The following is a 12579-nucleotide window of genomic DNA, read 5'->3' as shown; positions in this document are numbered from 1 at the left end:
TGCCATTTTCAGCAAGCCACTGCTGAATGCCCCGAAGTGCCTGCAGAGCATGCTGCTGTCTCTACAGGGCTACAATCTCGCAGTCGTGTACAAGCCTGGCCCAGAGATGTTTGTGAGTGACACGCTCAGTAGGGCCACTGTGACAAACACATGCACAAGCTCCAAGTTCGAATCACACACAGTCTGCTGAGGTAGAACAAATCAATCAGGCTGACTATCTCAATGTCACAGACAAAAGACTTATTCAAATCCGACAGCACACAGAGAGAGACGAGCAGCTCCTGGCAGTAAAGACAGTGACACTGAAGGGCTGGCCTGAGCGCAAAGAAGACGCCGAACTGGAGGTGAGAGAATACTGGGCCTACAAGGAGGAGCTCAGTGTTCAGAATGGAGTGCTGTTCAGGGGAGACAGGGTCATTATCCCTAAAGCGCTGCGTCGTGAGATGTTAGTAAGAGTACATGCAAGCCACATTGGGGGCGAGGCCTGCTACAGGCAAGCACGGGATACGCTGTATTGGCCAGGGATGCGAGCCAACATCCTAGACTTTGTAGGCAAGTGCACAGTCTGCAATGAGTATGCCATTCACCAGCAGAAAGAGTCAATGATGTCACACGAACTGCCAACACGCCCGTGGCAGATCGTAAGCACTGATCTCTTCCAACAAAACGGCAAAGACTTTCTCCTGATGATTGATCATTACTCAGACTTCTGGGAGATTGACCTCCTCCCAGATCTCTCGGCCGAGACAACAATCAAACGCTGCAAGGCACAGTTCGCCCGCCATGGGCAGCCTGACCGTCTAATCTCAGACAATGGCCCTCAGTTCGCATCTCTCCAGTTCAAACAGTTCGCAGCACAGTGGGAGTTTGAACACATCACCTCATCTCCACATCACCCCAAGGCTAATGGCAAGGCTGAAGCTGCAGTCAAAATAGCAAAGAACTTATGCAAGAAAGCCCACCGTGAGGGCAAGGATGCATGGAAAGCAATCCTGCAGTGGCGCAATACACCAACCGAAGGAATGGATAGTAGCCCAGCACAGCGCCTGATGGCAAGGCGTCTCAAGACAGCACTTCCGGTGTCCAGCAAGCTGTTGGAACCATGTGTGGTGTCTGGAGTGCTGGAGAAGCTGCGTCACAGGAAACAGGTTGCAAAAGCAACCTATGACAGCTCAGCCAAGGACCTACCTGAGCTCACGGTAGGACAAGCAGTGCGAATGAAGCCATTGCCTGGTGACCGGACAGGCATCTGGAGACGGGGCTCGTGCGTGCAGATGCTTGCCCCGCGGTCCTACCTGGTTGACATAGAAGGAGCTCGCTACCGCCGAAACAGGGTCGATCTTCGGGTAGCAGAACCAACCTCAAGTACACCGCAGGTCGCGGACAGCCATGCGCAAAGGACCGAGCTGGAGGTAGCTACCGAGGAGCAAGCCAGTGGTACGCCGTGTGCTACCCCACCTCAGCATGCTGATAGCCCAGCTGCTGATACAACCTCCACACCAACAGGGCCTCCAGTCACCTCACGCTATGGTCGGATTACCAGGCCACCTAAAAGACTGGATCTCTGAAGGGAAAGAAAAATATGTATTCTGGTTGTTGCCAAATGTTTATGTTTGTTTATGTTGTTGCTGCTGCCAGTATAAAACCAGTTGTATTATGTTGCCAAATGTTTATGTTGTTGTCGCTGCCGGTATAATGTACAACAGTGATAGGTTTTGGCATGATAAAACAAGTAACTTTCTTGAGTACTCAGTAGGCCTTTGTTTCAGGTCTCAGTTCATATGCCATTGCTTTAATTAAGAAAAGGGAGATGTTGCAGGACGTGTGCTGCCACCTGCCTTTATTTATGTGTTGCTGCTGCCATCTGTCTTTGTTATGTGGTACTGCATCTGTGGTTCTCCTGGTGTATGTTTACCCACTGTAACTTGCGCTCTGCTGTTACATGAATAGTCAAGTATACCAACACCACTGTGTCCTCGTTCATGAAACAGCTGGTACCAGAGCATCACTCTGTAGTCACTTTTACTGTGGCTGCAGAAAATCTGCATCTGCAAGACCCAGACTAACAGCTGGAAACAGAAAGACAATAGAACATTTTAGATAATGATAAATGGTAAATGTCATGAATTTAGTGATTTCAGACAAATTATTGTAATGTACTTTAACTGGGCCGACAGTTGTCCATTACTGCAGTGATACATTTCTGTGGCTTATCTGTCATCAATGCCCACCCAAAAGAATGATTATTTATTTATTTATTTTTTTTTATTGACATTCAGAAACAAACATTCACATCCGGTACATGTGCATACATCTTACATCTCTTGTCTGTCCTAAATGCCAAAGTGGTATTTTTATTTTATGTCTAAACGATAACAAAAAAAAAAGAACCAAACAACAACAAAAACACACAAGAATATGTACAAAGTGGGGAGTGATCCTTTTTATATGGCATAGTTATTGATTTGTAAAAATAAAATCAGGCCTATGGGGCGTGACATAGTTGACCCAGTTTTCCCAGTATGAGGTGAATTTCTCCAGTTTAAAATGAACAAATGCTGTTATTCTCTCCATTTTATATATGCTCCATTTTATATATGCCCATTGTGATGTCCATCCAGATGTTGACAGTTGGGCTCTCTTGTGATAGCCATTTCCTGGTGATATTCTTTTTGCAAGCCATTAGCAGGATATTTATGAGGTGCTTATCTCTTTTCAGCCATCCCTCAGGTATGTGTCCGAAAAACATAGTCTTAATGTCGAGGGGTATTTCACATTTGAAGATGTCCTGTAGGGCGTTGTGTATCTTTTTCCAATAGTCCTTCATGAGCGGGCAGTCCCAGAAAATGTGATAATGGTTTGCATTTTGATTTCCACAGTTCCTCCAGCAGACTGAGGAGTTATTGTCATAGTGAGATTTCTGGGAGGGTGTAATAAAGCACCTAATCAGGCTTTTCCAGCCAAACTCCCTCCACTTCTGTGAGCTGGTACACATCCATTGATACCTCCATATTGTTGTCCATTCTTCTTCAGATATAATTATTCATCCTTCCTTCTCCCATTTTGTTTTAATATATGAAGTTGAATGTGATTTCAAATTCGACAGACTCTTATATAAGCATGAAACAGTTCTATCAATAGTTTCTGAATTATAGGCTTTTGTAAACAGTTCAATCAAACATGTGCCAGTCTTTGTTACATTTTTCATCTTCGTATCAACGTAGTGCCGCAGCTGCAGATATCGATAGAAGTCTTGTTTTTCTAATAAATGTGTCCTTTTAAGCGTTTCAAAACTGAGCATTTTTCCATCTTTCATTACCCTGCATAAGGCTGTTATACCCTTAGCTATCCAATCTTTGAATCTAGAGTCCAACTTATTAGGTGTAAACTCTGAGTCATAGGCGCACCATTTAAGAACTGTAATATCACTCGAGTTTATGTTCCTTTATGATAGACCCAAAAGAATTTTAAGACCCAAAGAGACAATTTACAGCATCGAGCAGTTGGTTGTACTCACATCAACGTCATCATCACTGAAGGGCATCTGTGGCAAGCTTGTGCCACCGTGGGTTCCCAACAGATGCACAGACACTGGGTTCGAGTTAATCTTTTTATTTATTAACTCGAAAGGATGAACTCAGGGGACGGTCTCCGTTTCTCCACGCTTTCCTTGCTCTCCTTGCTCTCCTTGCTCCTGTTCTCTCTGCCAGGTCATCTCCTGGCTCTCCTCTCTCCCGCCCGGACCAGCACGCTACTGATAAAGGGGAGAATGATTAGCTGATGATGTGCAGATGTGCCCATCATCTCCCCTCCCCCTGTCCTCTGAGCCCTTCCCACCTCTCCTCTGCACCTGATGCACCACGCCCCCCTCCACATACCTCCACCGCCCGACTTAGGCCGGGGAGCCGTCCGGCCTAACCTACTCCCCCCCCCCCTCCTCGTGAGAGCGGGAAAGGAAGTCGGCCATGACCATCTGCGCCCCCGGCCTATGGACCACCCTGAATTTAAATGGCTGTAAGGCCAGGTACCACCGGGTGATCCGGGCATTCGTGTCCTTCATGCGGTGGAGCCACTGGAGGGGAGCATGGTCCAAACAGAGGGTGAATGGCCGCCCCAACAGGTAGTACCGCAGAGCATCGACCGCCCACCGGATGGCCAGGCACTCCTTCTCCACCGTGCTGTACCTGGCCTCCCTCTCGGACAGTTTCCGGCTGATGTAGAGTACCGGGCGGTCGACGCCCCGCACCTGCTGGGACAGAACGGCCCCCAGCCTTCTGTTCGATGCATCAGTCTGCAGAGTAAACGGGAGAGAGAAATTAGGGGTGTGAAGAAGAGGCTCCCCACAGAGGGTCTGTTTTACCCTCTCAAGCGACACCTGGCACAGATCCGTCCACTGGACCGGATCTGAGGCACCCTTTCGGGTGAGGTCGGTCAAGGGGCTGGTCAGCTCGGCGAAGTTGGGGATAAACCGCCGGTAGTAACCAGCCAGCCCCAAAAACCGCCTCACCTCCTTTTTCGTCTTGGGCCTCGGGCAGGCTGCAATTGCTGCTGTCTTGTCGACCTGAGGACGCACCTGCCCGCCGCCCAAGTGGTACCCCAAATACCGTACCTCCCTCCGTCCAACTGCACACTTCTTCGGGTTGGCCGTGAGCCCCGCCTGCCTCAGTGACTCGAGCACCGCAGCCACCTGCTGCACATGCTCCGCCCAGCTGTTGCTGTGGATGATGACATCATCCAGGTAGGCGGCAGCATATGCAGCATGCGGCCGCAGCACCCGGTCCATGAGGCGTTGGAACGTGGCTGGTGCCCCGAACAACCCGAACGGAAGTGTAACAAATTGGTACAATCCGTACGGAGTGGAGAAGGCCGATTTTTCCCTGGACTCTGGAGACAAAGGAATCTGCCAGTAGCCTTTGGTCAAATCCAGTGTCGTAAAAAACCGAGCTGTGCCAAGGCGATCCAGGAGTTCGTCGACCCGGGGCATGGGATAGGCGTCAAACCGTGAAACATCATTCACTTTGCGATAGTCCACACAGAACCGAATAGACCCATCCTTCTTGGATACAAGAACGCCAAGAATCCCCTCCAGGGATTCGTTTGATGTTGATCCAAAACCTTCTAAGTAAATCAGTCGGGCAGAGAACTTGAAACTGTTGATGAACTTGCTTCGAGACAACAGCTGAAACATCCAGTTTGAAACGTTCTACGTCTTCAAGGTTTGCATCTAAATGTTTGATGTTCAACCACGGGGTCAACATTCAATACGAATGACTGGAATGTTTATTTAAAAAGGGAAACTGGGCCGCGAGAGGCCACCCAGCCTTTGTGCAACAAAGTTGTTAAATACTGATCTCTTAAATCAGTACCGGTCCGCGAGACATTCCAAACCGGGAAAATAAAAAAATTAAAAAAATGTTTTAAAATTAAATTTTTTTTTTCTTTAAATTTTAAAAAAAGACATGGAAATCGGGAATTCTTTATTTTCACTCGCTCCTACACTCGATTCTATACTTGGAAATTGCATAGATTGCATTATAGGAGGCCGATTGTGCACGTTTATTTTTTTCAATGATGACTGTCTGTCATCATATCCTAATTATCCTAATTTGTAAAATCGTCTGCTAAATGTAATATAAAAGAAGTGAATGCATGTAGAAATACCCCCACCCTCAGTGTCTGTTGAACGTAAAGTACAAAAAAAGTAGCTCATTTCGACTGTTTGCTTCTCTTCTTTGTACAGATCAGGTGGAGTCTGGCTGACTGTCACTGAGAGAGGAACCTGTGGCTTTTAAGATTAAGATTAAGAGTCTCATGCTCTACCGACTGAGCTAGCCGGGCTATTCACATGTTATAAAAAATGCCTTCCGATAAAATAGAAGGGATAAAAGAAGCCTAAGTCAACTTTCAGAGATTTAGAATGACATCAGAACACATTCCTCCCTTTTCAACCTCTACCTACTCCACTCGACTGGATCCCACTCAGCTGTTAGGGTTTTCTATGAGGTAATACCACCTGGCACCAGGTGGTACATTTTTAGCACCTACTCGGTCGGGGTCGAGTTGAGTTGAGCCGAAAATGTGACATCTATAGACTGCAAGCCACTGATTGGCCAGGGAGTGATGTCACTGGATGAGTCATGAAAGCCACTCCTTAACAAGAACCGGCAACAGCAACATTTGGATTTTATGTATTCTGTGATCATCAACGAGGTGGATTGTTAGACGCAAAGACATAGACCAAGCAGCAAGTATACCTTTGCCTCGATGTCCTAAATTGTTGTGTCATGTTTGTGTCACATAAAACTGACATCACAGGACTTTTGGACCTCCTTGCTATAACGACCCCACCCACATTGAGGTGGTTGTGAGTAAGTACTAGTGGAAAAGAGCTTAATGTTGCAGGAGAACTGCCTCATCGCACATCAGAATTGTGTATGTTAATGGGAGGAACTGAAGGCCCGTCTTCAGAGATAAATGCCCTTTTTCACCATGGCCTGACATGGCTTTCTTCATGGTCTTCTAATATGCAAGTAAGATTTAAGCATGAAATTAATGTCAGGAGTGGGATTTGAACCCAGGTCTCCTTTGGGAGACCAGAAGTCTCTGTGATAAGGAAGGAATGAAGCCTTGAGTCTGGCACCTTAGACCGCTCGGCCATCCTGACACCATTACTTCCCTGACTGTGTAAAATACAACAAACGTGAACCAAAATGCAAAACGCTACTCCACTTGACTATATTCGACTCAGGTTTTAGGGTTTTCCATGAGGGAGTAACAGTTGGTAGCAGGTACATTTTTAGCACCTACACGGCAGGGATTCGAGTTGAGTTGAGCCGAAAATGTGACGTCTACAGACTGCAGGCCACTGATTGGCCAGGGAGTGATGTCACTGGATGAGTAATGAAGGCAAGAGAGGGCCAGAGGCCATGGGTCGTTATTCAGATTTTCCTTATTTTGTTTTAAAGTGAATGATCATACTTGAGCAAAAAGGGAATACAGAAATGACATGAGCCCAAAGAAAGGTAAACATAATGCTCTTGTGCAATTTTGAATGTTTTTTATTCATATTGTGCATTACAGGAGGTTTGTGATCATTCAAAGAGGCACCACTGAGGACGCTGTGATGGCTGTTACAGAGCTGAACTTTGACTTTAAGTGCTGGATCAAACATCTGTTGATTATTAAAACTGCTACGCCCAACGTGGGGCTCGAACCCACGACCCTGAGATTAAGAGTCTCATGCTCTACCGACTGAGCTAGCCGGGCTAATCACATGTTATAAAATATGCCTTCCGAAAAAAAAAGACGAGATGAAACAAGCCTAAGTCAACTTTCAGAGATGTAGAATGACATCAGAACACATTCCTCCTTTTCAACCTCTACCTACTCCACTCAACTGGATCCCACTCAGCTGTTAGGGTTTTCCATGAGGTAATACCTCCTGGCACCAGGTGGTACATTTTTAGCACCTACTCGGTCGGGGTCGAGTTGAGTTGAGCCGAAAATGTGACATCTATAGACTGCAAGCCACTGATTGGCCAGGGAGTGATGTCACTGGATGAGTCATGAAAGCCACTCCTTAACAAGAACCGGCAACAGCAACATTTGGATTTTATGTATTCTGTGATCATCAACGAGGTGGATTGTTAGACGCAAAGACATAGACCAAGCAGCAAGTATACCTTTGCCTCGATGTCCTAAATTGTTGTGTCATGTTTGTGTCACATAAAACTGACATCACAGGACTTTTGGACCTCCTTGCTATAACGACCCCACCCACATTGAGGTGGTTGTGAGTAAGTACTAGTGGAAAAGAGCTTAATGTTGCAGGAGAACTGCCTCATCGCACATCAGAATTGTGTATGTTAATGGGAGGAACTGAAGGCCCGTCTTCAGAGATAAATGCCCTTTTTCACCATGGCCTGACATGGCTTTCTTCATGGTCTTCTAATATGCAAGTAAGATTTAAGCATGAAATTAATGTCAGGAGTGGGATTTGAACCCAGGTCTCCTTTGGGAGACCAGAAGTCTCTGTGATAAGGAAGGAATGAAGCCTTGAGTCTGGCACCTTAGACCGCTCGGCCATCCTGACACCATTACTTCCCTGACTGTGTAAAATACAACAAACGTGAACCAAAATGCAAAACGCTACTCCACTTGACTATATTCGACTCAGGTTTTAGGGTTTTCCATGAGGGAGTAACAGTTGGTAGCAGGTACATTTTTAGCACCTACACGGCAGGGATTCGAGTTGAGTTGAGCCGAAAATGTGACGTCTACAGACTGCAGGCCACTGATTGGCCAGGGAGTGATGTCACTGGATGAGTAATGAAGGCAAGAGAGGGCCAGAGGCCATGGGTCGTTATTCAGATTTTCCTTATTTTGTTTTAAAGTGAATGATCATACTTGAGCAAAAAGGGAATACAGAAATGACATGAGCCCAAAGAAAGGTAAACATAATGCTCTTGTGCAATTTTGAATGTTTTTTATTCATATTGTGCATTACAGGAGGTTTGTGATCATTCAAAGAGGCACCACTGAGGACGCTGTGATGGCTGTTACAGAGCTGAACTTTGACTTTAAGTGCTGGATCAAACATCTGTTGATTATTAAAACTGCTACGCCCAACGTGGGGCTCGAACCCACGACCCTGAGATTAAGAGTCTCATGCTCTACCGACTGAGCTAGCCGGGCTAATCACATGTTATAAAATATGCCTTCCGAAAAAAAAAGACGAGATGAAACAAGCCTAAGTCAACTTTCAGAGATGTAGAATGACATCAGAACACATTCCTCCTTTTCAACCTCTACCTACTCCACTCAACTGGATCCCACTCAGCTGTTAGGGTTTTCCATGAGGTAATACCTCCTGGCACCAGGTGGTACATTTTTAGCACCTACTCGGTCGGGGTCGAGTTGAGTTGAGCCGAAAATGTGACATCTACAGACTGCAGGCCACTGATTGGCCAGGGAGTGATGTCACTGTATGAGTCATGAAAGCCACTCCTTAACAAGAACCGGCAACAGCAACAGTTGGATTTGATGTATTCTGTGATCGTCAACGAGGTGGATTGCTAAACGCAAAGACATAGACCAAGCAGCAAGTATACTTTTGCCTCGATGTCCTAAATTGTTGTGTCATGTTTGTGTCACATAAAACTGACATCACAGGACTTTTGGACCTCCTTGCTATAACGACCCCACCCACATTGAGGTGGTTGTGAGTAAGTACTAGTGGAAAAGAGCTTAATGTTGCAGGAGAACTGCCTCATCGCACATCAGAATTGTGTATGTTAATGGGAGGAACTGAAGGCCCGTCTTCAGAGATAAATGCCCTTTTTCACCATGGCCTGACATGGCTTTCTTCATGGTCTTCTAATATGCAAGTAAGATTTAAGCATGAAATTAATGTCAGGAGTGGGATTTGAACCCACGTCTCCTTTGGGAGACCAGAAGTCCCTGTGCTAAGGAAGGAATGAAGCCTTGAGTCTGGCGCCTTAGACCGCTCAGCCATCCTGACACCATTACTTCCCTGACTGTGTAAAATACGACAAACGTGAACCAAAATTCAAAACGCTACTCCACTTGACTATATTCGACTCAGGTTTTAGGGTTTTTCAGGGGGGAGTAACAGCTGGTAGCAGGTACATTTTTAGCACCTACACGGCAGGGATTCGAGTTGAGTCGAGCCAAAAATGTGACGTCTACAGACTGCAGGCCACTGATTGGCCAGGGAGTGATGTCACTGGATGAGTAATGAAGGCAAGAGAGGGCCAGAGGCCATGGGTCGTTATTCAGATTTTTCTTATTTTGTTTTAAAGTGAATGATCATACTTGAGCAAAAAGGGAATACAGAAATGACATGAGCCCAAAGAAAGGTAAACATAATGCTCTTGCGCAAGTTTGAATGTTTTTGATTCATATTGTGCATTTCAGGAGGTTTGTGATCATTCAAATAGGCACCACAGAGGACGCTGTGATGGTGGTAACAGAGCTGAACTTTGACTTTAAGGGCTGGATCAAACATCTGTTGATTATTAAAACTGCTACGCCCAACGTGGGGCTCGAACCCACGACCCTGAGATTAAGAGTCTCATGCTCTACTGACTGAGCTAGCCGGGCTAATCGCATGTTATAAAATATGCCTTCCGAAAAAAAAAGACGAGATAAAACAAGCCTAAGTCAACTTTCAGAGATTTAGAATGACATCAGAACACATTCCTCCTTTTCAACCTCTACCTACTCCACTCGACTGGATCCCACTCAGCTGTTAGGGTTTTCCATGAGGTAATACCACCTGGCACCAGGTGGTACATTTTTAGCACCTACTCGGTCGGGGTCGAGTTGAGTTGAGCCGAAAATGTGACATCTACAGACTGCAGGCCACTGATTGGCCAGGGAGTGATGTCACTGAATTAGTCATGAAAGCCACTCCTTAACAAGAACCGGCAAAAGCAACAGTTGGATTTGATGTATTCTGTGATCGTCAACGAGGTGCATTGCTAGACGCAAAGACATAGACCAAGCAGCAGGTAAACCTTTGCCTCGATGTCCTAAATTGTTGTGTCATGTTTGTGTTACATAAGACTGACATCACAGGACTTTTGGACCTCCTTGCTATAACGACCCCACCAACATTGAGGTGGTTGTGAGTAAGTACTAGTGGAAAAGAGCTTAATGTTTCAGGAGAACTGCCTCATCGCACATCAGAATTGTGTATGTTAATGGGAGGAACTGAAGGCCCGTCTTCAGAGATAAATGCCCTTTTTCACCATGGCCTGACATGGCTTTCTTCATGGTCTTCTAATATGCAAGTAAGATTTAAGCATGAAATTAATGTCAGGAGTGGGATTTGAATCCACGTCTCCTTTGGGAGACCAGAAGTCCCTGTGCTAAGGAAGGAATGAAGCCTTGAGTCTGGCGCCTTAGACCGCTCGGCCATCCTGACACCATTACTTCCCTGACTGTGTAAAATACGACAAACGTGAACCAAAATTCAAAACGCTACTCCACTTGACTATATTCGACTCAGGTTTTAGGGTTTTTCACGAGGGAGTAACAGCTGGTAGCAGGTACATTTTTAGCACCTACACGGCAGGGATTCGAGTTGAGTCGAGCCGAAAATGTGACGTCTACAGACTGCAGGCCACTGATTGGCCAGGGAGTGATGTCACTGGATGAGTAATGAAGGCAAGAGAGGGCCAGAGGCCATGGGTCGTTATTCAGATTTTTCTTATTTTGTTTTAAAGTGAATGATCATACTTGAGCAAAAAGGGAATACAGAAATGACGTAAGCCCAAAGAAAGGTAAACATAATGCTCTTGCGCAAGTTTGAATGTTTTTGATTCATATTGTGCATTTCAGGAGGTTTGTGATCATTCAAAGAGGCACCACTGAGGACGCTGTGATGGTGGTAACAGAGCTGAACTTTGACTTTAGGTGCTGGATCAAACATCTGTTGATTATTAAAAATGCTACGCCCAACATGGGGCTCGAACCCACGACCCTGAGATTAAGAGTCTCATGCTCTACCGACTGAGCTAGCCGGGCTAATCGCATGTTATAAAACATGCCTTCCGAAAAAAAAGACGAGATAAAAAAAGCCTAAGTCAACTTTCAGAGATTTAGAATGACATCAGAACACATTCCTCCCTTTTCAACCTATACCTACTCCACTCGACTGGATCCCACTCAGCTGTTAGGGTTTTCCATGAGGTAATACCACCTGGCACCAGGTGGTACATTTTTAGCACCTACTCGGTCAGGGTCGAGTTGAGTTGAGCCGAAAATGTGACATCTACAGACTGCAGGCCACTGATTGGCCAGGGAGTGATGTCACTGGATGAGTCATGAAAGCCACTCCTTAACAAGAACCGGCAACAGCAACGGTTGGATTTGATGTATTCTGTGATCGTCAACGAGGTGGATTGCTAGACGCAAAGACATAGACCAAGCAGCAGGTAAACCTTTGCCTCGATGTCCTAAATTGTTGTGTCATGTTTGTGTCACATAAGACTGACATCACAGGACTTTTGGACCTCCTTGCTATAATGACCCCACCCACATTGAAGTGGTTGTGAGTAAGTACTGGTGGAAAAGAGCCTAATGTTGCAGGAGAACTGCCTCATCGCACATCAGAATTGTGTATGTTAATGGGAGGAACTGAAGGCCCGTCTTCAGAGATAAATGCCCTTTTTCACCATGGCCTGACATGGCTTTCTTCATGGTCTTCTAATATGCAAGTAAGATTTAAGCATGAAATTAATGTCAGGAGTGGGATTTGAATCCACGTCTCCTTTGGGAGACCAGAAGTCCCTGTGCTAAGGAAGGAATGAAGCCTTGAGTCTGGCGCCTTAGACCGCTCGGCCATCCTGACACCATTACTTCCCTAACTGTGTAAAATACGACAAACGTGAACCAAAATTCAAAACGCTACTCCACTTGACTATATTCGACTCAGGTTTTAGGGTTTTTCACGAGGGAGTAACAGCTGGTAGCAGGTACATTTTTAGCACCTACACGGCAGGGATTCGAGTTGAGTCGAGCCAAAAATGTGACGTCTACAGACTGCAGGCCACT

The 12579-nt window shown here is 45.9% G+C and overlaps 9 non-coding genes across 9 annotated transcripts; all 9 read right to left on the bottom strand.

Moving 5' to 3' along the window:
- Positions 1-6553: 6553 nt before the first annotated feature.
- trnal-caa (transfer RNA leucine (anticodon CAA)) lies at positions 6554-6664 on the bottom strand. The gene is made up of 2 exons: positions 6627-6664; positions 6554-6599 (listed from the first exon to the last, which is right to left on the bottom strand). It is a non-coding gene; the product is annotated as a tRNA-Leu (tRNA).
- Positions 6665-7193: 529 nt separating this feature from the next.
- Positions 7194-7266, bottom strand: trnak-cuu (transfer RNA lysine (anticodon CUU)). The gene has a single exon. It is a non-coding gene; the product is annotated as a tRNA-Lys (tRNA).
- Positions 7267-7981: 715 nt separating this feature from the next.
- On the bottom strand, positions 7982-8092 carry trnal-caa (transfer RNA leucine (anticodon CAA)). Its single transcript has 2 exons — positions 8055-8092; positions 7982-8027 (listed from the first exon to the last, which is right to left on the bottom strand). It is a non-coding gene; the product is annotated as a tRNA-Leu (tRNA).
- Positions 8093-8621: 529 nt separating this feature from the next.
- Positions 8622-8694, bottom strand: trnak-cuu (transfer RNA lysine (anticodon CUU)). Its single transcript has one exon. It is a non-coding gene; the product is annotated as a tRNA-Lys (tRNA).
- Positions 8695-9409: 715 nt separating this feature from the next.
- On the bottom strand, positions 9410-9520 carry trnal-caa (transfer RNA leucine (anticodon CAA)). Its single transcript has 2 exons — positions 9483-9520; positions 9410-9455 (listed from the first exon to the last, which is right to left on the bottom strand). It is a non-coding gene; the product is annotated as a tRNA-Leu (tRNA).
- A 529-nt stretch (positions 9521-10049) lies between these two features.
- On the bottom strand, positions 10050-10122 carry trnak-cuu (transfer RNA lysine (anticodon CUU)). Its single transcript has one exon. It is a non-coding gene; the product is annotated as a tRNA-Lys (tRNA).
- Positions 10123-10837: 715 nt separating this feature from the next.
- On the bottom strand, positions 10838-10948 carry trnal-caa (transfer RNA leucine (anticodon CAA)). The gene is made up of 2 exons: positions 10911-10948; positions 10838-10883 (listed from the first exon to the last, which is right to left on the bottom strand). It is a non-coding gene; the product is annotated as a tRNA-Leu (tRNA).
- Positions 10949-11477: 529 nt separating this feature from the next.
- trnak-cuu (transfer RNA lysine (anticodon CUU)) lies at positions 11478-11550 on the bottom strand. Its single transcript has one exon. It is a non-coding gene; the product is annotated as a tRNA-Lys (tRNA).
- A 715-nt stretch (positions 11551-12265) lies between these two features.
- On the bottom strand, positions 12266-12376 carry trnal-caa (transfer RNA leucine (anticodon CAA)). The gene is made up of 2 exons: positions 12339-12376; positions 12266-12311 (listed from the first exon to the last, which is right to left on the bottom strand). It is a non-coding gene; the product is annotated as a tRNA-Leu (tRNA).
- Positions 12377-12579: the final 203 nt, after the last annotated feature.

This window comes from Odontesthes bonariensis, chromosome 11 (assembly GCF_027942865.1).
Source record: "Odontesthes bonariensis isolate fOdoBon6 chromosome 11, fOdoBon6.hap1, whole genome shotgun sequence".
Classification (NCBI taxonomy): Eukaryota; Metazoa; Chordata; class Actinopteri; order Atheriniformes; family Atherinopsidae; genus Odontesthes; species Odontesthes bonariensis.
Note: the sequence above shows the minus strand (reverse complement) of the source record. Positions and strands in the feature narration are given on the sequence as shown.